General features: G+C 46.8%; 1 long non-coding RNA gene across 1 annotated transcript; it reads right to left on the bottom strand.

Moving 5' to 3' along the window:
• On the bottom strand, nucleotides 1–7679 carry LOC119869814. Its single transcript, XR_005371911.1, has 3 exons — nucleotides 6694–7679; nucleotides 1611–1761; nucleotides 1–253 (listed from the first exon to the last, which is right to left on the bottom strand). It is a non-coding gene; the product is annotated as an uncharacterized LOC119869814 (long non-coding RNA).
• Between the last annotated feature and the right edge of the window lie 16907 nt (nucleotides 7680–24586).

The following is a 24586-nucleotide window of genomic DNA, read 5'->3' as shown; positions in this document are numbered from 1 at the left end:
AGCACATACATATTTGTTCTTCATCGTATGATGCGATTTCACCTTACAGAGGCAGTTTGCCCCATAGTAGACAAAAATACTTTGAATTTCCTAAAAAACCTTGTCACAAGAAGGATAGATTGATTGAACGTCCTTTATTGTCATCTGATACTGCCCTTGCACACTGCCAGCTGAAGCTATTTCAATAACTCCTGATAGTAGAAAGTCCTTTTTGAGTTTTCTGATAGCAGGTCCCTGGGGAGCAGCTTGATTCCTGCACAAAAAGTAGATCAGTAGCATGGCCATCACTAGACTTCCTAGGGACCCACCTTTAGAAGCATAGGTCCTCCCTCTCTTCCCCAAACTCTTTCCTGGCTCTTTCTCAATCAGGAAAGTCAGACACCATTAGGAAACTTCAACAGGTGTTATTTCAAGCAGAACTGCACTTGGCACCAGGCCATTTACTTATTCGTGCATTCATTTTTATTTATTCTTTTGTTTATCCATGCAGCCATTCATTCACATACACAAAAATTGTGTAGAGCACCTGTATGCTGATTAGTGATTAGGCAAAGCAATTTTAATAAAGGGATCTCAAAATAGAATAGCTTAAGAAAAATTGTGATTTAGTTGTCTCTCATTAAGTGTCTGGAATGAGCTGTCCAGCGGGTGGGGTGGGGGGAAGGGGATGAGGGTTTGCTAGGGACTCAGTTTCCTTCCATCTTGTTGCTCTGCCATCCTGAGGGTATAGTTCTTTTCTACATCGTGGGAAGGGAGAAGCACAAAGAGGCAAGTTACTCCATGGTTAGGAATGTGAAGTGGAACCTCACCTCACTTCTGCTCGTACCCATTTGACAAAAACCACCTATGGCCAAGCCTAACTGCAAAGGAATCAGGGAATGTAGCTCTAGCTGGTTAGGCAGCCACATACTCAGCCAAGATTTACTCCCAGGAAGAATAGGAGAAGGGGTTATTGGGACAATGGTCTGCCACAACCTGCTCTGGCTATAGTGCACTGTGTGGGGTGGAATGGCACGAGCCTCACTCTCAGGGTGCTTGTAAACTGTCAGGAAAAGGGGATCCCTGGGTGGCTCAGCAGTTTAGCACCTGCCTTTGGCCCAGGGTGCGATCCTGGAGTCCCAGGATCGAGTCCCACGTCAGGCTCCCAGCATGGAGCCTGCTTCTCCCTCCTCCTGTGTCTCCGCCTCTCTCTCTCTCTCTCTCTCTCTTTCTCTCTCTCTTATGAATAAATAAATAAATAAATCTTTAAAAAAAATAAATAAACTGTCAGGAAAGGAATGCCTTGTTTCCCAGCAGTAACACAAGGTGATATGGAAAAAAGGTCAGGGGAGTGGGGCAAAGAGCATAGAAAGTTCACAGGAGGAAGGATGACTTGGACTTGAGATGCTTAGAACAGGTTCCTGAAGCAGGTGGCATTAGAGCTGGTTGGCCTTGGCTTGAAAGATGGGTATGAACCTGAACCCGACAATGGGTGAGGACAGCAGGCAGGACAAAGAGCAGTTACAGTTGTCAAGCAAGGGTCAGATTCTCCTGTGAATGTCAGATTCTTCAGCTACCCCTCCTGGACAGTTCTGAACACATCCCGACCCATGAGCCATTTATGTACCCACCTGCATTAGCATCTGCGAGCTCCTGGTCCCCCTTGGCCCTTCCTGGAAGACACAATGCCATCCAGATGTCTAGGACAGTTTTCCAAGTATGGCTAGGCAGTGTTCACTGGGGCCAGCTTCCATCCTTTTGGAGCAAGAGAGGCTGTGAGGCCTAAAGAGACAAGCCAGGCGGTGAGTCAGAGCCGGGAGACCTAGAGTCTAATAACTTAGTAATTGCAAACATTTTCAGAGCTTTGCTGTTTACAGAGCATACCAAATATAGAATTTGCTTTCATTCTCATCTCAACTCAGAGGGGCGGCTAAGTAAGACATCAGCTATCAAAATGCTTTCAAAAGTCAACAGAGCCACAGGATGGAAAAACATCATTATGGAAACACCAAAATCTTATTCTTGCAAACTCCATTGATTCTGAATGTGTGGTAATTTGCACAAGGGTCTAGGCCGAAAACCCTTTTTACACTCACCATAACTAAAAGGATTTGCTCAGCAAATTTCAGAGTGTGGCCAAGATGGCTGGGAGACATTTGTAACCTACGGAGGACAACTGTTTTCCGTGAAAATTGTGTCACTATTGCGAGAGTACTATGCTTCAATTAAGTTTGCATAGTGCTCTTTTCATTAAAGTAGGTCTGGTGGGACTTCTACAAGGCAATAAAACTTTGTTGGCCATTTGTTTGAGCTTCTGACTATGCTAAAGAGGATGAACATTACTAAGCAAATTAGTCTGGGGCCTCACAGAAAGAATTTAAGTGTTTAAGAAAAGGCAGGGCCATCATTTGGCTAGGATGTGGAAGAGCAGATTTTGGCGCTCGTCTGCAGTTTGGATTAATTTTGGCAGCAAAAGCTCTTCCTTTCTCCTTTCCCTTAAAATTGCCATAAATGTTCAACCAAGCAGAGGCATGCAGAGCAATTCTGGCCAAAGTGAGGTGTGTCTTCTCATCTATTTCTCACTGCTTCCCTAACTAGTTCTCAAAGCACCTTTGACCAGGTGCTGAAGAGCTCAAAACCTTGGTGATGGGTAAAATCTCTTTGAGCCCTGTGTCTATACACTGATGGAAAGTCACAATCCATAGCTGCCGGTGTTTATTTGGAGCTTATGCTGCCATAGGTCTATGCTGCCTGCGTGCTTGCACAAGATGAAGCCACTGCAGCTTTAGAGGGTTTCAGACCCGGTCCACAGTCACACTAACAGTACACGGTGGATCCAAGACTCATGCTGGTCTCACAGGTACAAAGAATGTGCTTTTATAACCATCGTCCCTATAGATGACACCTTGGCACCAGCATCCCCCTCTCTATTGGGTTGGACACGACTTAGTGGCCTTCTGGTCTACATTTGTAATATTTATGTCCTAACAAAACTCTGAAGATGAGGACCTCTCTTCTAACCATATCCTCTTGAAGCCTTACTAGGAGAGCATGGTGACATGGCCCTGTCCCCAGGGGCCCAGAGCCAGTCGTTGGAGTGGACAAGAACCAAGGAGCTCAGTTAATGGGAAACTAAGTGTATAAATGTACATAGTGTTTTGGGCACATGGGTGGCTCAGTGGTTGAGCGTCTGCCTTTGGTTCAGGTCATGATCCCGGGGTCCTGGGATCGAGTCCCACATCAGGCTCCCCACAAGGAGCCTGCTCCTCCCTCTGCCTATGTCTCTGTCTCTGTCTCTCTCTCTCTCTGTCTCTCATGAATTAAAAAACAAACAAACAAACAAAAAAACACATAGTGTTTCAAAGTGGAGACATTCTTGTGGGGAGCATGGGGGGCGGTCCAGAAACAGACATTGGGGATGAATATAGGGCTGATCAAGCTGTTTATGGAGCTTAAATTTGGTTATTCTATTTGAAGGTCATTCATTTATCAGACCTTTATTGAGTCTGCCTTCCATGACAGGCACCAGGCTCTGTGTTGAGGATACAGAAGGAAGATGAGACCGCTGCCCCTCAAGGGAAATGTGAAAAAAAATAACATCCAAAAAATCAGAATAACAAGAGCATGGGCAAGGAGCAGTCAGAGCGGAAGTGGCTGTGGGTGACCGGCACGCACTGCAGGGCTCTGTGGGGCCCATCTGTCAAGTGTTTCACTGCAGTGACAAGGGGGGAGTGATCCTTCTTGCTTGAAGGGTAGGAGTCAAGACAGGCTTCATCAGGAAGACTCTAATGAATCTTCATGATGACACTGCAGCCATCTTACAGACAGAGGAGATTTGGCCAAGGCATGGGGGCCCTTGGGAGAGGTCACCAGGCTCCCTCTGCAGCCTCAGGCTCCCTGGGCTGTTGGCTCCTGCGGCAAGGATTTAGAGAACAGGTCATGATTGATTAGAGGATTCAGAGGCTGCTTTCTCACCTCAGATACCCTCTCACTTTTGCAGAGGGAGGCCGCATTCGATTCGCGCTCAAACTCCTTCTGGCTGAAGCATCTAGTACTCTGTCTACCTGGCAGGCCCTCCCCACCAGGCACTGCATTCTCATTCCACGGCTCCCTGGGCCCGTGATGGGAGAGAAGCAGATGCACAAGAAAAATTGGAAGTGCTGGCTCCCAGAGTGTCAGCCGTAGGGAGTGGGTGACGGGTCTGGGGGGAGAAGATTGTCTAACCACATGGGGATATGCCCAGGTCTGGTGCTGAGCCAAAGCCTGTCATTAGCTGTGCCACAGCAGAAACCCTTTTCAAAACCCAAGAGGTCACTGCCTTGCCTCCTTAGGACTTTTCCTCAATGCCTTGAGTTTCAAGAAAGAGGATCTTACTCAGTTGCTTCAAGTACGAGGCTTGTTTCCCTGGGTGGGCTTGGCTATAAAGACAAGTGAGCTCTCGTGGGAGCTCAGGGAGCGTGCTTTGCTGGATTGCATGGCCATGAGAGGTGCAAGAGCCAGACCCATAGGACCCAGAACAGTAACAGCCAACTATCTGCCCCCGTCTTGGCCGCAGGGGCTTCTCTGTTCCAGGCCTCCTCCTGTGCTGCTGTTGGAACACCTGGCACCATACACCGCCCTGCAACTTGTGCCGCATCACCACCCCTGCCGCCTCCGTGGCCCTGCCCACCAGCCTACTCTCTGGATTTGTTTCAGTTTGTCTTGTTGTCCTGTAACCCCCGACCCCTCTCCTTATAACCTCCAGTTCCAATTCCTGCTGTTCTGGAGCTTTCTTGCAATAGTACTTGCCTGCGGCTGGTTCAGGTCGTCACTGACAGATGGTCACAGTACCATAATATTGAAGTTGCTTCTGATGAAGGAATGTCCCTTAGCAGAGTTCTTTGGGCTGGTGGCTGGACCCCCCATCCACCCTGAGGCTCCCCACACTGTGGCTCTTCACCTCCCTGAGAAGGGAGCATTAGGACTGTCCTGCCCAGTTGGGGCTCTGTTTTCAAGACACAGACTCTGAGCAGGGGGTCTTAAAGATTATCTAGTCCAAAGTCCCTATAGGCTGAGATTCCTGGTACCACAGCCTGGCCAAAGCAATGTCTAGCCTCTTTTTTAATTGATTTACTTTGAGGGGTGGGGAGAGGCAAAGGGAGAGGGAGAGAGAATCTGAAGCAGACTCCACACCCTACACAGAGCCTGACATGGGGCTCAATCTCACAACCCTGAGATCATCACGTGAGCCAAAACCAAGAGTCAGACACTTAACGGACTGAGCCACCCAGGCGCCCCAATGTCCAGCCTTTTCTTAAACACCCCCTGGGACAAGGCATGCACACAGCCCAAAGCAACCTGCTGTGACAAAGAACGAGGTTCTCCTCCTGAGCTTTCTGCCAAGGACGGAATCTTGGGTCCTGCTCTATCCTACCAGGGCTTACCACTTCCTCCCAGTTACACCTTATGGCCTCTTACATAACAGAAGACCGTTTTCTTACATTTTTTCCTCAGTACTAAGTTCCCTCCAGTTCTGACAAGCATTCCTCATGTGACTTATTTTGAATGATCTGAGCACAGGATCGTTCTCCTGGGAATGTGGCCCCGTTTGTTAGTGTCCCTTTTGAGGTGTGGCCCGGAAGAGAAGCAGTTCTGAGTGTGGGCTGACAAGTGCAGCCCTGGGTGGCCAGGCCTGCTCCCACTCCCGATTTCTTTCTCCCCACTAGGGGCTCCATGGTCCCCGCCGATCCTACTAGGGAGCATACGGCCAACAGCAATACTTCTGTTTTCAGGGTGCACGTATTGTTAAAATGGCATCAGCCAAAGACCACCAGGGACAACCTGCAGTCTGACAGGCACACAGTCAGATCATTGGTCTGTTCCCCTCTGGAGTCGGAGGAGCGGCCAAGAGGGAGGAAGGGAGCAAGTTTTGTGTCCCTGCAGGATTCTGAGAGGACCCCAGGGGAACAGGAATCTGTGGCCAAGGGGCTGGTCTCTGAGGTGGGGTGCTGTCTCGAGGTGAGGGCAGCCTGGCAGTTGGGAACCCTCAGTACCAGATGGGTTAGCGAGGTGGCTCTGGGCCACCACTGGGGAAAAAAGCAGTGGTCACTCATTTTCCAGCCACGGCGTGGCCTTGGGAGAAATGAAGTCTCCTGTTAACTTTGCAGCTGGTTTTATCCATGTCCCTCCAGCCTGATTAGCTGCAGGAATCTTCTTCTTTGTCAGGCTGAGCTGACTTCACTCTTTCAATCCCAGATGGTTTATTTTTGCAGTGTCTGTGTGGATTCTAGGGGCTTTATTTAGGTGGCAGCACACTCTGTCAGTGTTTACAAGGTGGTTACAAACGAGATGCCCGTGTGAATCATGCAGGACCTTCTGTTAGTTCTTGCATGGACCCTCTTTTTACTTGTCCCACTGTCAATCTGATTCAGACCCCCCCCCCACCAGACTGTGCCCACAATCTCCAAGTGCCTCCGAACTCCTCGGGGGCCCCAGGTCTGTTCATCCAGCTGTCTGCCGAAATGGCCCACTGGGGATCCAACAGGCTCCTGAGATGCAACACACCCCAACTCAACTGTCCTGTCTCCTCCACCACCCTTGGTCACTCCATCCTGCCTTCTAGTTGTTATTGGGTGCATTGTATATCCAACTGCCACCTCGTTTGGACCAAACAACCAGGTGTCCCCCCTAACCAAGATGCCTCCCTCACCCGTAGGCCCAACTGGTTTCAATCACCTGCCAATTCTTCTTCCTAAATGTCTTTCAGATCTGCTTCTCCTCCTCCTTGTGTGGGTTCTCTGATCCTTTGCTTGGATTAGTGCAAAAGCCTCCTTATCCATCTGCCCACTCCAGTCCCTTCTCCCTCTATCCCGCTGAATGCCCTGCTGCCAGAGGGAGATTTTTAAAATGCAAATCTGATCTCTCCCTCCCTCCATAACATCCTTTAATAGCATCTCATAACCTAGTGTGAAATCTGAAACATCTTACACAGCACATAAGGCTTTGCATCTGACAGGGCCCGTTTACTAGCACGTCTTCCCTTGCACTGGGTGCTCCAGCCACAGAAAGCCACCGGCAGCTCCGCAAACTGGCTGCCCTGTGTCTTCTCTGACCATCAGACAGGCCACTTCCACTGTCTGGGATGTCAGAAATATTAACGGCATGAATACAGTTACATTGCCATTTATTGATCACATCCTCTAGGTCCGGCACCCCACTAATGAGTTCACATGTGTCATCGTGGCAATTCCGTACAACAGATCCTATCATGAGGTCCATTTTCCAAATGAAGAAAGAGCAGCTTCAGAGAGGTGGAGGGAAAGCCAAGGCCACACAGCAGATAAGCCATAGGGCCAGGATAGGAATCTAGGTATCTGATGGACAGATTCTCCTGCACAGAGGTACCGTACACAACAAATCCTACTAGTCATGTTCTAAAACCCAGTGGCTGTATCTGTTTATTCCAAACCCTTCCCTGACCTCTCATTTGCAAGCAGGTAGCTAATTCCCTCCTTCCTGCCACTATGTCTGGTATAGCAGCCATCTCCCCTCTCTCTCCTGGGCCTGTGGGCAGTGCCAGCCTGCACATATAGCCCTCCCTGTCTAAGCAGCCATGCACTATCCTGGGGCCTGCCCACAACCCAGGCTGTGGCCGACTGACCCTGGAACAGACACCTAACCCCCAAGGCTAGTCCATGGGCTTGGAATATACCTGTGATGCATATGTTTATATGCCTAAATCAAGAGCAGGTCCAAATCAAGAGCATCTGGAAGGCCGTGTCGGCCATGGACATGCTCCATTCAGCTCTCTTTCAAAAGAAGGTGCTGAGGGATAAGTAGCTGACCTACAGGCCCCAGCTGCTACCTTTTGGATCATACCATGGTGTTCACATTTCTGCCTGCCTGCTTTTATTTTATTTTATTTATGATAGACACACAGTGAGAGAGAGAGAGAGGCAGAGACACAGACAGAGGGAGAAGCAGGCTCCATGCACTGGGAGCCCGACGTGGGATTCGATCCCGGGTCTCCAGGATCACGCCCTGGGCCAAAGGCAGGCGCTAAACCGCTGCACCACCCAGGGATCCCTGCCTGCCTGCTTTTAACCAACAAGCGTGCTGATGGTGCCGGAGCCAGTCCCTTCCTGCCCCACATGGGACTCCTCCAACGGACAGCCTTGGCCTAGAGGCTGTTGGCCTCAAGACTTTCTGCCAATTGCCCTGCGACCTGCCACTCTTCCTCCGGCTCTCTTCTCACAGGGTCAGACTGGTGTCCCCATCTGAGGGTTCTCCCCACCAGCCCCTGCTTCTCCCTCCTTCATCTTCCATAGGCATGTCCCCCAGGAAATTTCTTGCATGTCATATTCTGTTTCGGTGTCTGCTTCTTAAAGGACCTGAAATGACACGGAGGGAAGAAACCATCTTTAGGCATGTGACACATACCAAGTGCCCAGTCGATGTTTACTGACTAAGGGAAGAAATGAGCCACCTCCCCAACTATTGCTGTTCCTGCCCCCCGCCCCCACCCGCCCAGTCCATTTCTCTACCACTTCCAGATCAATCTTCCTAGAACATGACTTTGTGCCCGGCACTTCCTTTCCTTCCCCAAGGTAAAGTAATAGCAGATAAAAAAAAGAAAGAAAGAAAGAAAGAAAGAAAGAAAGAAAGAAAGAAAGAAAGAAAGAAAAAAGAAAAAAAGAAAAAGATACAATGTTTTAGGCTTTGTAAACCCGGTCACGCATCATAGAGATATTAATGATGTGGGATGTACCTTCTCTAATTACGAGTCTTTAAAACAAGAAGAAGTACAAAATGGGAGGATGACTTTTGATACTTGAGTAATGCAAATGGGTCAAGAAGTATTTTTAGAAAATCAAAATTTTACTAGAGAGAAAGTTCCTCCCGCCTCAACATGACCCTTGGCAAGTTCGATGTGTCAGGCTTGGGGGTCTGCTGTCTCCCCTCGGAAGAGCTCAGAACCCTCACTTACCACCTTAAGTCACCTGTTTTCCCCATCATTAGTCTTTAAATCAGGATTCAGTGCCTTCCATAGATGCCCACTCCCTGTGGCTGGCAAGGGCTGCCACCATGCTCAGTTCCAAGGGCATACTGTTCCCATCACAATTTCTGCATCCAGCAGCCCCTCAATGGCAATGTAGGCAATGCACAGCCCTGTGTGGATTCTCCTTCCCCAGGACAGTCTTCAGGAAAATTTTCTCCTCCCCCAACCCCCTGCACCAGACTCTATAGCTTGAAACCAGCCCAAAACTATTCCAATGTGATCAGATGCTTGCTGCCTTCCCTGGCAAATTTCCTTGAAAAAGACTATTCATGTAGTGTTTTGGCATGATCGTCCCAAGAAAGGGTTATAATAAGCATCATCTTGAAGACTTAAATACAGTCTCTGGTTCTGCAAATACCATAATGACAGACTTGCGTTCTCAGTCCCAGGAAATTTTGTGGGCACCAGAGCTCAGAAATGTCCTAGGCATGTAAGCCTTATTCTTCTTTGTGTCTGGGAGCCAAAGAGAAAATAAGGGGTTCCCAGAACTAGTTCACACAACACTCTCATGGAGGCAGGGGGAGGATCTCCACAACCGCATTTGTGTGATGAGAAGGTGAGCAGAATGCACCTGTGTGGGTTGCTCAGGGCCCATGGGCTATGGTACCGTGAGAGTGCAGCGTTGGGGGCGTGTTTCCAATGGCCAAACGCAGAGGCAGAGGGGAGGTCTGGGCAGATGGAATCAAGCCTCCTGGCACACACTGCCTGTGGTCAGAAATGCTCATGGTTACTGCTGGAACTGGAGACATTATGGCTGGAAAGACGTCAGGGGGTTACCGAGGGGTTAGCACACAAGCACCACCCAGCAGTGGACACCAGGCTTCCCTGTGCACACAGTCCTTGGCCATCCTCTCCTCTCTCAGTGGCAACCAGGAGCTTCATCTTGCCCATCCCGAGGCCTAAGGCCAACTTGTTCTCATAAGATCGACTCCAATACCTGTTTCAAATCCATGTGTACCCTTATGTTGCAGGTATACGTCTAATTGAGGAATTCAATGAAAAGCACAAGTATTTTAAAACCTTGTACTTTTGTTAGAAAAGAAGGAAGGGCCTAGTAAGAGCATGTCTGTTCAGTTTTCTTATAAGTCAAGAAAGTCAAGAGTTTGTAAAACCAGCTTTTTCGTGCACTGAGCTCCTAAGACACAGATAAAAGATACAATGGCATCTTCCTAAGGAAACTCTGGGATCCTGGTGAGCTGCTCTACCTTTTAGGATTTGGGCAGAGAGGGACACAGTGTGGGTGGCCTGTGGCTCTGGCTGTTGGGGGAACTGTCTGGGCCCTAGTGCCGGCACGAATGCTGTCCTGGACAGTGGGGTGGGGTGGGAGGAGGTGGGGCTGGAGTCAGTTCTCTGGGACTTTCACTGATAGGGGTGGACTGTCCACAGTTCTCTCGGAGCACCCAATTCCCTGCAGGGCAGCCAGGCTTTGGCCGGCTTCCAGGAAACTGCTGTGGTCTGACCTGTGAAGCTTCCAGGCTTCACCAGACGCGTGGCTTGGAAGGGATGAGGCAGAGGAACCCCTCCCCTGAGCAAATTCTCCGTGAATGGCACTTTTGCAATCATGTTTGCAGGGTGATATTGTGGCCCAGTGGCTGCTCAGATTAGATGAAAATTCATTACAGGAAGCAGGCGGAAACTGCAGGTCGCTTGGACCTGTTAGCAACTGACATCTTAGTGGTTGCATTAGTCTAATCTAGCTGCTATAACAAAATACCACAGGCTGGGTCTTCACACGGTTCTGGAAGCTAAAGTCCAAGATCAAGGGGTTGGCCAATTCGGTTTCTGGGAAGATCTGTCTTCCTATCTTGCAGATGGGGCCACCTTCTTGCTGTGTCCTCACGAGAAAGAGAGGTGAGGGGGAGAGAGAGAGAGAAAGAGAGAGAGAGGGGGGAATCAAGCTCTCTAGTGTCTTTTCTTGTAAGGACACTAATCCTAATAGACCAGGGCTCCACCCCTAAGGATCTCAATGAACAGTAACTACCTCCTTATGCATCCTATCTCCAAATTACCCTGGTACGAGGGCGTCGGCGTAGGATTTGGAGGAATACAATTCAGGCCATAACAGTGGTTGAACCAAGAGATATTCAGGGAATGGGGTGCCTTTTGAGGCGTTTCCTGCCCTCATCCCCTGGTCTACCCACACTTCAGGCTTCTTTCTCCATCTTAGAATCTGGCTGTGCTTCTGCCACACCATCCAGAGGGCAGGGTGGTGGCCCTGGAGGCAGAATGCAGGACCTCAGGCTGGCAGAGCTGCCTGGATGCAGCATTGTGTCCAGGAAGCCCACCAGCACCTTGCCCACTCTCATTTGTCTTTGTTCCCATCTCAGCCATGGGCCAGGCCCTGGGGAAGCCTGGAGGCAGGGTGAAAGGAAGCCGAGAGTGACAAATCTCATCTGTTACTTAGCAGAAGTAGGAACCCACCTGGGGACAGAACACAGATGCTGCAGGCTTCCTTGCGCATTTCATAGGTTAAACCACTGAAAACTGGGGTCCTTTGCATGCCCAGCCTATGATGTGGAGAGAGCTCATCACCAGCGGAGGCCAGGTTAATCTGCTAAATAAAAACAGGAGTGAATGAAAACCACTTGTCATTTGCCTAACGTTGCAAAGAGCTCAAATGATAGCCTCAGAAAAGGCTCCAGTCCCTGCTATTCTCTTTCCACCCTGAAAATGCTGCAGTCCCCCGTCCTGCTCCCCTCAGCCTGCACTCCCGCCTGGCTGTTATCCTTTCTCTGCCTGTGTTTCACTGTGGTGAAGGGCTACGCCCTTCCAAAGCTCAGGGGATGGTCCTCCAGTGTCAGAGCACCCAGCCATGCCGCTCAGACTGCCCCCACTCAAGAGTTTATTCTTCTAGCGATGAGTCACTGCTACCACCTTGTCCCGATGCTTCCTGCAAGCAGATAAGGCGAGGAAAAGGAAAGGAGGGGTACTCCGCTAGCTCATGTGGCACCTTGTGGGCCTGGGTGGGCTCCAGCCATAGGAATCTAGAAGGGATGGAACAGGCAGCAAAATGATCAGTCCTGCTGCCCTGGAATAGGGGCAAAAACCCTGCCTCCATAGGATGGGAGGGTCACATGGGGCTGCGCTGTCCCCCAGGTAGGGGACCACGGCAATCTCACTGAGACAGCATGAGCTTTGGGCTCCAGCAGATCTGATTTTGAAGTCTGGATCCACTGCTTCCAGCATCCTGGCACACTACCTAGTACCTGTTTGGGACTTGATTTCCTCAGCTATAGGATAGAGACCCCAATGTCCTTCATAGGATTAGCATGAAGGCTAAAGGGCATGGCCTCAGCAAAGCACCAGAGCGGTGCCCTGCATGAAACGGGAGCTGAGCCCGTATTAGGGTTCTCCTTGTGCCATCATCCAATGCCAGGACGCTGTCCTCAGAAATGTTCAGCCCACTGTTCCACCATCTCACAAAGGCAGGCTGCCACATGCCCAGAGACCGTGCTTCTTGCTGGGAAACAGGAACAGCTGGTGATCGGGATGGGGGCGAGGGGTGGGGGGTATGAGCCTGTGCACCCTGGACCAAGGGGGCCCTACGCACCCTCGTTCGTTTTATCTCAACACTGTGTTTGGCAATGATTTATTAGCTAATTCTCACATCTCAAGCTCGTGGCAAGAATTTGAATCCCCTTTTAAACGCAGTTCTTATCATCATGCAGCTCCATAGTCATTATTCAATATTTATTATGTTCAGGGCCATCTTCCAGACACTATATATTTACTTCAGTCTGGAAAGCTGAAGGCTGGGAGGGGCTGCTGGCAATGTCCATAGTGTCCCAAAGGGCAAACAGGGCTCCAGGAGCAAGTCCTTATCCACACAATCTCAGCATTGGAGTTTAGGGAGGGATCAGTGACATTGGAGCAAGGGGACTTTTAGGTTAAGTGAAAGGAAATGCTTTTCCTTTTCTAGCAAGTAATAAACCCACAGAATTCATTATCCAACAGGGAGTTGGATGTAAGTGTAAAAGTACATCGAAAGGAGTTTTAGGTAAATTCATAGTTGGCTGGCTGACCTCTGCAGAGGGTGTTCCATGACTCTCTGAACTTGCTACCGGGAAGGACGGCCAGTGTTTTACAAGGTCTAAAGGAGGAGAACTCTGTGCCCTTGGGCCTTGGGTTCTGGCCCATGTCGCAGTTCCCATGTCCACAGGATTGCCCTGGATTTCTCAGATTTGTGATTTTTCAATGCTGTTCATCTGAGCTGGGAGAGAAAGGAGGGAGCATTCCTGGAGAAAGTGGGGTAAGCATCTCCCAGGCAAAATACTGGACAGCGAAATTTTTTTTTCCTGCTTAAAATTCCAAAGGCCTACACCCTTTTAAGACTGCAGCAATTTCACAAGAGCATAGAACATTTGCATTGGAAAAGAATTGCTGGACCATTCCACTTACTGCAGTTTCTGCCCTGAACAGTTTTGTGCAATAGCAATTAGATTCAGAAATAGAAACAGTGACAGTGCTAGAAATGCAGTTGCTGAGCTGTGTATCTTTGATGCAAAAAAAAAAAAAAAAAAAAAAAAAGTCTATGTACCTAACAAATGAACGTTTGCTCATTTATACAACAAATGTTCTGAGCACCAATTCTGAGCTATGAGCTTTGGATACAGGATGAATAAGACAAAACATCTGCCTCCTGAGAATTTAGCCAGTGGTGAAAACAAACAGCCCCAATATTGTGGGTGTTATGAGAACAGGGGGTCTATCTGTACTTGCAGAAGTCAGGATATAAAGGACAGCCAGGAAGTCCCTGGTGGAAATGAGAGGGGCAGAGAGGGCTTTTCTGCAGACCACATTAGTGTGGACTAGCTGGAGACGTGCTAAAATTCACTTGGGTTGTCCGAGACAAAGGGGCAGGAGGAGACTATGGAGAGAAGACAAGACAGGGATGACCTTGACAGTGGTAGTCCAAGCTAAGGCACAGGGCACCAATTGTGGAAGGAAAGCTGGAAAGAGGTATGATCAGTTTCTAATTGTAGGGAGATGACGGGGGTGGGGGGGTGACCTAGGTGAGGGCAAGACTCTAAACACCCACGAGTCAGGTGACTATTGCAATATCCAGGAGAACATGACTGAGGACAACAGCAAAGTCCTGAAGTTATTCGAAAGGTAGGACCAATACCTTTGGCTGCCAGAGGTGCAAGGTAAAGGGAGAAAAGAAAGGAGGTCAAGGATCACCTCCTGGTTTCTCTGAGTGGATGGAGGGACCATTCACTGAATGGTAAGTGGGCACTATAGAAGAATGTCACACTGAAAATAATGATGAAGATTTTGATAGGTTTGCACTTGATTTCTGAATGAGGCAGCCACACAGAGATAGCCATCAGGCTGTTTCTGTCAAGATCCAAGTTCTGGAGAAGAGTGGAGACCCCAGGCCTCGAGACATCAGCAGATGGAGGTGAAAGCTAGCCAAGGAAGAACCCAAATGGAACCAGAGGAGCACACTGAAGGTGCCACACCACAGAATGGTGCAGGCAGAGGAAAAGAAGCCCGCCAAGGAGAACAAGCAAGGAGGTGGAGGAGACAGGCTTACCAAAAAACACAGGAGGCTGATTTTTTTAGGAAAAGGGCAATGTTGTATATGCAAAGGCCATGAAGGGACTCCAAAGAAGCCAGTAATGAGGTCCCTGGGTGGCTCAGTCAGTTAAGTATCTGACTCTTGATTTTGGCTGGGGTCATGAACTCAGGGTCATGGGAGACCTCCTGCATCAGGCTCCATGCTCAGTGGGCAGTCTGCTTGAGGATTCTCTCTCTTCCCCTCCCCCTGCTTGTGCTCTCTCTCTCTCTCAAATAAATAAAAAAAAATCTGAAGAAGAAGAAGAAGAAGAAGAAGAAGAAGAAGAAGAAGAAGCAGCCTCCAGTAACTCTGCCACCTGGGTAATTTTGCTGACCGGGTGAAAGATTCTTTGGGAAGATATGAGGAGATGCCAGAGAGTCAAGCAGTAGATGAAAGCAAGGAGTGGTGACAGTAGGTAGACTGTTCCAACCAGAAATGTAGCCACGAAGAGGAGAGCTTGGAGGATGCACCAAGGAGGCAAGTTCAACAGAGTGGACTTGAACATCATGACCTGGACAGGAGAAGTGGATCGTCTAGGACAAGTAAGAGACCACCCTGGTGGAACAGCAGGTGGAAGGTGCTCAGAGTGCAGCTCAGGTATCTCGTGCTCCAATTTCCCTCCCAGTTTTGTCCCTTCTTCACAGCCCAAAGACCTTCACCCAGACCTCTCACCCTGAGTGCTCACACACTGCCCTCCAATATGGTCATTTCACTGTGTATCTTCCATAATTCATTTTGAATCTCTTCCAGGGCGGGAACTCTATCTGAAACATATCTGATGTAATTCATGGTGCTTTTTATTATTATTATTATTATTATTATTATTATTATTATTATTATTAAGGGAACTCCGTTTTATAGCATTTTTTTAAAATTGACATATAACTTACATACCATAAAGAACACAAAGAGGGTGCAGTTTGATAACTTTTTACATATGTACACATCCGTGAATCTACTACTCCAACTATATAGAATATATCCAGCTCCACTAGAAGGCTCTCTCATGGCCCACCCAGGATGTGTCTCACTTCAAAGTAACTTCCATTCTGACCTTTATGTTTGTATTAACCTTTGCCTGCTCTTGGTCTTATAAATGGGATCAGATGGTGTGTGTTATTTTGTACCAAGTTTTTTTCTCTCAACAGTACATCTTTTGTTGTGGGCAATGGTTACTAAGCTCTTGCTCATTGCTGTGAAGTACACTATGGTGGTTTTTTTTTTTTTTAAGATTTTATTCATTTATTCATGAAAGACAGAGAGTGAGAGAGAGAGAGAGAGAGAGAGAAACAGGCAGAGGGAGAAGCAGGTTCCATGCAAGAAGCCTGATGTGGAACTCGATCCCCAGACTCTGGGATCTCATCCTGAGCCAAAGGGAGATCCTCAACCACTGAGCCACCCACTTGAGCCACCCACGTGTCCCACACTGTGGGGTTTCTATCTGTTGATAGATACTAGTTTGGATACGAGTTTACTACAATTTGGGGCTATTGGAGATAGTGCTGCCATGAACCATCCTATATGTGCACAGTGGGGGTCGCAGCACTCATTCTGCTCCATATGTGCTCCAGAGTGGTATGGCAGGGTCACAGGCTAGACATTCATTCAGCCTTAGTAGATCCTGCCAAAGTTTGTGCCAAGTGATATCCCCTTTCGCAATGTATGAGTGCTCTGGCTCTACAGTATTTTCAAATAAAATACGATTCTATGAAGAATGCTTAACACACTGAAAAAAAACGATTGCTCTCAACACTTCAGAAGTATCTATTGATAAGTTAACAATTACTATGCAAGTAATACATACCTCAATCCACTAAGGCTTCCCTTATAGAAACCCTCATTGGCCTGATGAGAGTTAAGGTAAATCTTTGGATATAAAATAAGCCAATTTCTTTATAAATAATTTTATCGTGTGCAAAACTGTCGCTAATTTAAAAAGACTTTCTCGCCTTACATTCAGAGTCATAAGATTTTATTCTAATTCTCAATTGTGAGGATCCCGTTTTTCCTGGGAGCTAGCAGAACTGCCTTATCCTAACTGCACAGCCTATGAATCTTGGGCGGCTGAGAATCTCATCTTGATCTAATTCAATTAGATCTTCATGTGTGCACTCTGTACACTGAGCAGCTACTCTGTGTCAGGCACTGGACTAGGCCCTGGGGTATCACCCACCCCCCAGTGGATACAAAGAGCCAAAATGCAGAGTAGAAAGTTACCAAGTCTCAGACCTCATTGCAAGTTTTTCTACAGGGCGGGGCAAGCTGCCAGCTTAGGTGGAACTCTGGCAGGAGAAACCCCCATTTCATACAATCGCTTCTTTTCTGTCTGAATGGAGACCACATGTCACCTGAGGGCAGATTTTGTTCTCCAGCCACTTGAGTATACCGTCAATGTAAGCTTCTCAGACACCCATTACCTAGAAAGGACAGAAACCTCTGGATTTGATAAAGCCTGCCCTTTTAAATGTCCCTAGGAAGAAACTGGGCAAAATTGCTTAAAGTCAAAGAACCTCTTGGAATCTAGAAGTCCTAGACCCTGTCATGTTTATAATCCTGCCAATTATTGAGATGGTTCCAAGCGGTGTCAGCTGGCAGGGAAGGAGAGAACTCTCACTCATTAAATCCAGTGCTAGGGCCTCGATGGTTGACACAGAAGTGCTGATTCTGGCACAGTAAGCAAGTGAGGAGAGAAGCCTCTCTCTTTGGACCCACCAGGCTTGCACAAAGAACCTACTTTGGGAACAGGGGCTGAATATGTGAGTGTGACCTTGGAATCCAAGCATAGAGCATCTTTAGCTGAATATAACTCAGGAGAGAGTGGGATGTGCACATCTAAAAGCTGAGTTCCTATTCACACTTCAAGCTGCTGAAGACTTTCATACCAATTGTAGGCTTAGCAGATATCGTTGGCTATTATAGGCACTCTCTGCATCCCATATTCTCTGCAGATCCCTTTACTATTCTTGTGCACATAGGCTTCTGTGGCCTTCCTGAAGGAAGGGAAATTGTCAGGGAAAATGGACTGCTCTGTATAGTCCACATTCTAAGTTCATCTCAGCTAACTTTAGCTCTTAGAAATGTGTCACAACAGAGGGCTTCTTGGTGGGGGGGGGGTGGGGGGTGCGGTCAGACTAGCTCATCTAGCTAGCAAGCAAAGAGTAGAGAACGGCACATGGTAAAGAATCCTGTCCATGGGTTGAAAGCTGATAGGGTGAATCTGGGCATCTCCCAATGTGCCTGTCTCTTTGACTGGTGTTGTACACATCTGGGCTGCTGCCCTCTGTGTTTGGTTTATACAGTGTCATCCTGGGATCTTTTTTAACCATCCTCCTGGAAATCCCCTTTACTTCTCTTCAGTGTTGAAACTTCTGTTCCTGTTACATGTTTCGCTTTCTCAGAAATACATTCTCGAGACTTTGTGTGTGTGAAAATGTCTTTATTCAATTTTTGTGCTTTTTTAGGGTAATTTGGCTGGGTATGGAACTCTAGGTTAGAGAGCATTTCCTTTTAGAATTTGGAATACACTGCCCCATTTTCTTTGTTTCTGGTGATGCTATTGAGAAGTCTGCAACCATTCTAATTTCTGATCCTGGTATGTGACTTTTTTTCTTTCTCTAGAACCTTGTCGACTCTTTATTTCCTCCAATTTTTGGAAAATTTCCAACGATGTGCCTCAGTGTGCATCTATTTTCATTTACTGTGACCCAATATTTGACGTATTCTTTGAAGCTGGAAACATATGTCTTTTTTTAATCTCTGGGAAATTTGAAGAAATAATTTCATTTGTGATTAACTCCGTTCTGTCTTGTTTTCTTCTTTCTCTCTCTCTCTCTCTCTCTCTCTCTCTCTCTCTCTCTGGAACTCCTATTATTTACAGGCTGTACTTCTTGCACTATTCTTTTAATTTTGCTTTCTTTTCAAAATTTTTTGCTCTACTTTCAACTTTTTGCCCTACTTTTTGAGAGAGTTACTATTGAGTTTTTCATTTCTGCTGTTTTTATTTTCCAAGAATTTTGTTTTGGCCTCAGAATGCTCTTTTTTTGTTTCACCCTGTTCTTTTTTCTTGGATTCAGTATCTTCTCTATGTAAAGATGCAATAAATATACACTTTAATTTTCCTCTCCTCTCATGTTCTCACTTTTCCCAGATACTACTTTGTTTGTTGTTTGTTTTGTTGTTTATCTTCCACATACTTGGCTTTCCTCAGATGTTTGGTAGCACTGACACATCCATGTGGACAAGCATGTGGACCTGGGGCACCTGGGTGGCTCAGTTGGTTAAGCATCTTCCTTCAGCTCAGGTCGTGATCCCAGGGTCCCGGGATTCAGCCCTGCATTGGGCTCCCTGCTCAGCGGGGAGTCTGCTTCTCCCTCTCACTCTGTCTGCCACTCCTCCTGTTTGTGTGTGCTCTCTCTCTAATCTGATTGGGAATCCTTAAGCTGATTTAAAACTACAGGCAAGTGGGTAGAACTTCGGACTTCAGCTAGATCTGTTGATCTTGAATTACAGATTCCCCAACTACTCTAAAGGTTTAAGAGAATGCCTGACATATTAGAAGTGTTCAATATGTGTTACTCTTGTTGTTGTTGTAGAAAATACGTATGCTGAGAAGCGAATGTAGACACAACTTAACTAATCAAAAGCCCATACCTTTGTTAGGAGCTTCACAGAGACTTATAAAGATGCAATCATTCTCAGAAATTTGGGCACAAGCTTTAAATGGCGGCTTCAGTGCTTCATGGTTGGTGGGTGGATGATGGAGAAAACAAATGGAATGAAGATACTGGAGGCCACCACAGGAGAAGATGGGAGGCAGCTGGCTGAGAAGGAGAAGGTGGCTAGAAGAGGTGTCAAGTCACCATGGTGGCTTCCAGAGAATGCTAGTGGTTTCCTCATTAAGCTTGTGTCTAAACACCCTCCATCTTTACAGTTCTAGGAGAATGGGTTCTTGGGGACAAATTTGTTAATTACTTCCATGACTTCTTGGGTGGCTGTCCATTTTTTTTTTAATTTTTATTTATTTATGATAGGCACACAGTGAGAGAGAGAGAGGCAGAGACACAGGCAAAGGGAGAAGCAGGCTCCATGCACCGGGAGCCCGACGTGGGTTTCGATCCCGGGTCTCCAGGATCACGCCCTGGGTCAAAGGCAGGCACCAAACCGCTGCGCCACCCAGGGATCCCCGGGTGGCTGTCCATTTTACAGGTGATGGCCCCAGAGGCCCAGCTCTGCCAGGGGAAAGAAGGAATATTCCATTCATCGGGCTATGGGTTATTAAGCCACTCTCTTCCTGTCACAGACAGATTGTGAATAACACTGTGTTCTCTTCCATCCCCTTTGCTGCCTCCTCTTCTCTTTCCACAGCCAGGGGAAGACAGTGGGTGTAACAAGGCCTTGCTATCCTCAGTCTGGTGGGTGCTGGCCTGTCTGGCCCTTGGTAATGGGAAGAGTACCTTTTTCCTTCTTCCCACACCTGTCAGTCCCCAACCACCTGGGAGTCCCCTCCAGAAATCTGACCTCCAGCTTCCGCAGTGCTGGGCCACTGGCCACAGTGGTGGATTCCTCCTGGAAGCTGGTGTAGCCTTTGGCAGGAGACCAGCTCTGCAAGTCATTGATTTCAACTACTCAGCATCTTGTCTCGGCAATTCTTGTGCATCCGCCTCTCTCAATTCAATTCTAATAACTTTATTGGCACAAAGAGATGAAGAAAGGATTGCCAAAGACAATAATCAAATTTCTGCAACTAGGATGATATGTGTGTGTTTATTTATTTATTTACTTATTTATTTATTTAGAGGCTGTTTCATTAAGATAAGAACTGTATGGGCTCATATTGTGTATTATCTTTGGATTCTTCTCCAGTGAGACAGTCTATATTAGGAGGTTTGATTCAGATCCTTCCTCCCAGTTGTGCAGCCTCATTATTTTCTCTTCTTGTTTTATTCTTGTTCATTCCCGTGTCTTTTTCGTGCAACGTTTTTAATGATGAAAGAAGCCAAATAAGCAAATATTTTCTGAGAACCTACTATGTCCTAGGCAGAGTGATGGAGTATTTAAAAACATACACTACTTTTTAATCTAAAGTAGGAAAAAAGCTGGGGCAAGCCATAGCAAAGTGATCACATAAGTTTACCCATCCATCCAAGATAATATCCTTTCTATAAATTAAAGAGAAAGGAAAGCTGAGGGGTTAAGTGTGCAGGTGTCCAGGTCTGCCCCTCACTAGATGTGATTTGGGGCAAACTACTTTGTGTCTGTTTCCTCACTTACAAAGAAGTGAATGGTAACAGTAACACCTACCTCTTAGGGTTGTTATGAAAATCATGCAAGGTTGAACACAGCACTTAGAAAAGCCTGGCGCTTAGTAAGCACTTACTAAATGGTAACTATTATTATTATTGTTATGGTTATGGTTATTGTTATTATTATTATCAATATTATTATTATGACTTACAGAGACCTTCCCAGTTTTCTCACCCAAGCTCCTCCTCTTCATAGTGAGGATATAAAAGACCAGAGAGATTTACTTGCCCAAAGTCATAGTTTGGTCTCTTTCATTGCAGACAAAGATGCTAAATAATCTACATCATGCTGCTCCCTTGGCCAATGGTGTGAGTTTTGATTCTGGAAACTCAATCAAAATTTTGGCAAGGGATTCTTCTCTGGGCCACCATTCAGTGAATAACCCCTCACAGAGTTTGCTGGACTTTCATTGTCTCCTAATCACTTGATTGATTGGGATAGAGTTATACAGACATCACCAGTATCTAGGTGAGGGATGGTACTTTGGTTCAGATGGTCACAAGACAGTGCAGTGGTTAAAAGCCACTGAGTCTGGTGCCAAACAGACTGATTCAAATCCTGGCTCTTTCCTTTTCACCTGCTGTGTGAACTTGGACCAATTACTTAACATCTCGAAGCCTCAAAGTCCTTAGGAACAAATGTGGATAGCAATGACACTACCCCTTATTACAATGTCATGAGGATGAAACAAAATTATTTAGAATAGTAAGTAAAGAGCTTAGCTTAGTGGCTGGGATACAGTAATACTCAATACATGGAAATTAATATGATTTTTATACTAGTTTTTAGTGTTCTCTTTTTTACCTGTGACCTCATTTTATCCTCAAGACCTCCCTCTAAGAGAAGCAGGAGAGATTCTTTTATTTCCACTCCTAGCTAAAGGAAAGAGTCTTCATGGAGGCTGAGGATCACACCACTAGCAAGTGGCGGCAGCAGGACCTGAGGCACACAGAGACTTAGTGACACCTAAAGCAGGGCTTTTTCTCCTCCACAAGTGTACCTTAGGCACTAAGCAAATCTAAACACATCCTCATAATTGAGAAGGGAAAAAAATAAAGAGAACTGGGAAAAAAATGAATGGAATCATCGTAAAGTTACAGTGATGTTTTTGTTAGACCCATTAAATCAAAGCACCTACATGAGGTGCAGGTGGGAAAAAGGAAGCTCTTCATATAGCCCCACAAGAACCCCAAACGAAACAAAACAGAAGCACGCTGTCTATAGAGAAGAACAGAGGAACCAATCATCAGAAGTTGCCTTGGAAGTCAAAGCCAGGATATGGTAGCCTGAATTAATACTCTCAGCTCATCTCAGACGTAGGGCAGAACAAAGTCTCGGAGAGAAAGATAAGCAGATCAGAGTCAGATTGCTTGGGTGAAGCGTCAGATCAGAGTCTGCAAAGACAGTACCTGCTCATGAAAATGACTGTGATGGTGAGTGCAGCTGTTAAGATAATAATCTTTGCATCCATGTAACCATCAGCCAGGGAGCCAATGCATTGTGGGACTGTTCATTAAGTCAGGAAGCATTAGGACGTCTGCAGCTGATCTTTTTTCTCCCTTGGTTCCCAAAACACTATGAATCCGAAGGAGGTCCCAAGCAGACCTGCTGAGGAGATGAGTCATTTTTGTCAGAATCAGTGGTCTGCACTAAGGCCAAAGCCACCTCCCAGCCACCCTGCATCTCGTGCCTTGCATGGCCTGACTGGTCTGTCTTCTCCCAAAAACCTCCAGACATTGGCTACCCTCTAGATGGGTGGAAAACCTGAAATCTCTCTTGGCATCAGTTTCCCCAACAACTTCTGTTGTTGATACATGTGGCAGGGGCCTGGGAGTTTGTGGGATAAGAAGCAAGAGTGAGTCAGGAGGCACTGTCGCTCAGGATCTGGGATGTTGATGGTTATGGAATAAACTGGGACTGGGCCCTCTCTCTCTTCCTGCTCCACAACCATAGAGTTCAAGCATGGTGGAGCATGCTGCACTAAATATGGAAACACAGAATGCAGAGAAACTGCCCCTTCTGAAAGTCCTGAAACCCCTCTAGGTAGAAATTGTTGTCCTACCAAATGGAACAGTTGGGCCTAAGAAGCAGGCAACATGGGTCCAAGGCATATCAGACAAATATGGGCCCCAGGCCCCAGGAGACAGCTGTACTGGTAGCAGCATCGTGATAGCTTTGACACATCTGGTTTCATCTTTCTTTCTTTCTTTCTTTCTTTCTTTCTTTCTTTCTTTCTTTCTTTCTTTTTTTTTATTGTTTTATTACAGGTACATGTGGGTACAGTGCTGACACTCTTCGTCACCCAGCAAAATCTCCTAATGCTCACAGTCAGCTGTCTGCTCGTACTGGGAGAGGCAAGAAGGGCTCCTTACATCTGCCTGCCTGCTATCTGGAGGCAGGAGCCAGGTCTGTTTGCCTCAGACGGTCTGCCACTCTCTGTAACTCTCCTTTGATCGATCCCTGGGAAAACTCTGATGGGCATTTTGCCATTCAGTGGTACACGATCGGCTGCCAAGGCAGTTGGGCATGGAAAGGAAGAATGTTATAAAAACAAGAGAGGAAGTTGGGCTTCTCACATTGAGAGAAAGGAAGGATGGGGAATTTAAGGTGAAGAATGGGAGATGGGTACCATGGTGAGAAAACTGGACTTGGCATTCCTGCCTCCAAGGGCATGAGGGGTTTAGAATGGGTCCACAGCGGGGACCAAGTAAAGGCAGGGATAGTGCCAGTGGAGATGGGTAATGAGGAATCCCGGGGTGGCTGCTAGCATGGGATGGGCGGAGGAGGGGCATCTAGAAGACTGTTCTTTTCCCTCGCTCTGAGGATTGGTATGCTCTGACTTCACCAGCATGGTGAATTAAGGATGTTTCAGTCAGTGCCTCTTTTTAAACCAGCTGCTGAGAAAGGGTACTGGGTTCAATCCATTGCTTGTGGAGGAAATAACTTCTGCTCCTTGAAACCTCATGGAGTGCACTATTTTGAATTTAGTAAATCCAATTTGGAAGTAAGAGCCATCATGCTGTTTGGATTTATCAGCAATTAAGTTTTTAAGCCAACATTTGTAAAGTGCTATTGAATTTAAAACAATCTTATGCGCTATCCACTTGGTTTTTGAAATAACTCCAGTAGTTCCACTTTATAGAGGTAAAATTGAGGTCTTAAAAAAAGATTCAAAAAAGGCCGCAGAGCTAACAAAAGTCCAATAGACGTCCCGATTTTGCTGTTTTGCTTTGCTTATTTCCTCACACTAAATCTTATTTTTTTCGTCACACTAAATCTTTTTTGGGGGTGCCTGGGTGGCTCAGTGCTTGAGAGTCTGCCTTTGGCTCAGGTCATGATCCCAGAATCCTGGGATCAAGCGCCATATCAGGCTTTCTGCAGGGAGCCTGCTTCTCCCTCTGCCTATGTCTCTGCCTCTTTCTCTGTCTCTCTGTCTCTCATGAGTAAATAAATAAAATCTTTCAAAAATAGATAAATAAATAAATACCTTTTTTTTCAGTGATATCATAGGGCTATAACTTGGAGATCATGAATAAGTGACAAGACATCAGTGGATCTCCTAAAATTATTTACAAAATTTGTACGAAAGTGCCTGTGTGCTCTTTTTTCTAAGGAGGGGGTCCACACTTAGAGCAGAGTCATAAATATTTTCATGATAGCAAAACATTAAACAAAATATCAGGGGATCCCTGGGTGGCTCAGTGGTT

This window comes from Canis lupus, chromosome 17, assembly GCF_011100685.1.
Source record: "Canis lupus familiaris isolate Mischka breed German Shepherd chromosome 17, alternate assembly UU_Cfam_GSD_1.0, whole genome shotgun sequence".
NCBI lineage: Eukaryota > Metazoa > Chordata > Mammalia > Carnivora > Canidae > Canis > Canis lupus.
Note: the sequence above shows the minus strand (reverse complement) of the source record. Positions and strands in the feature narration are given on the sequence as shown.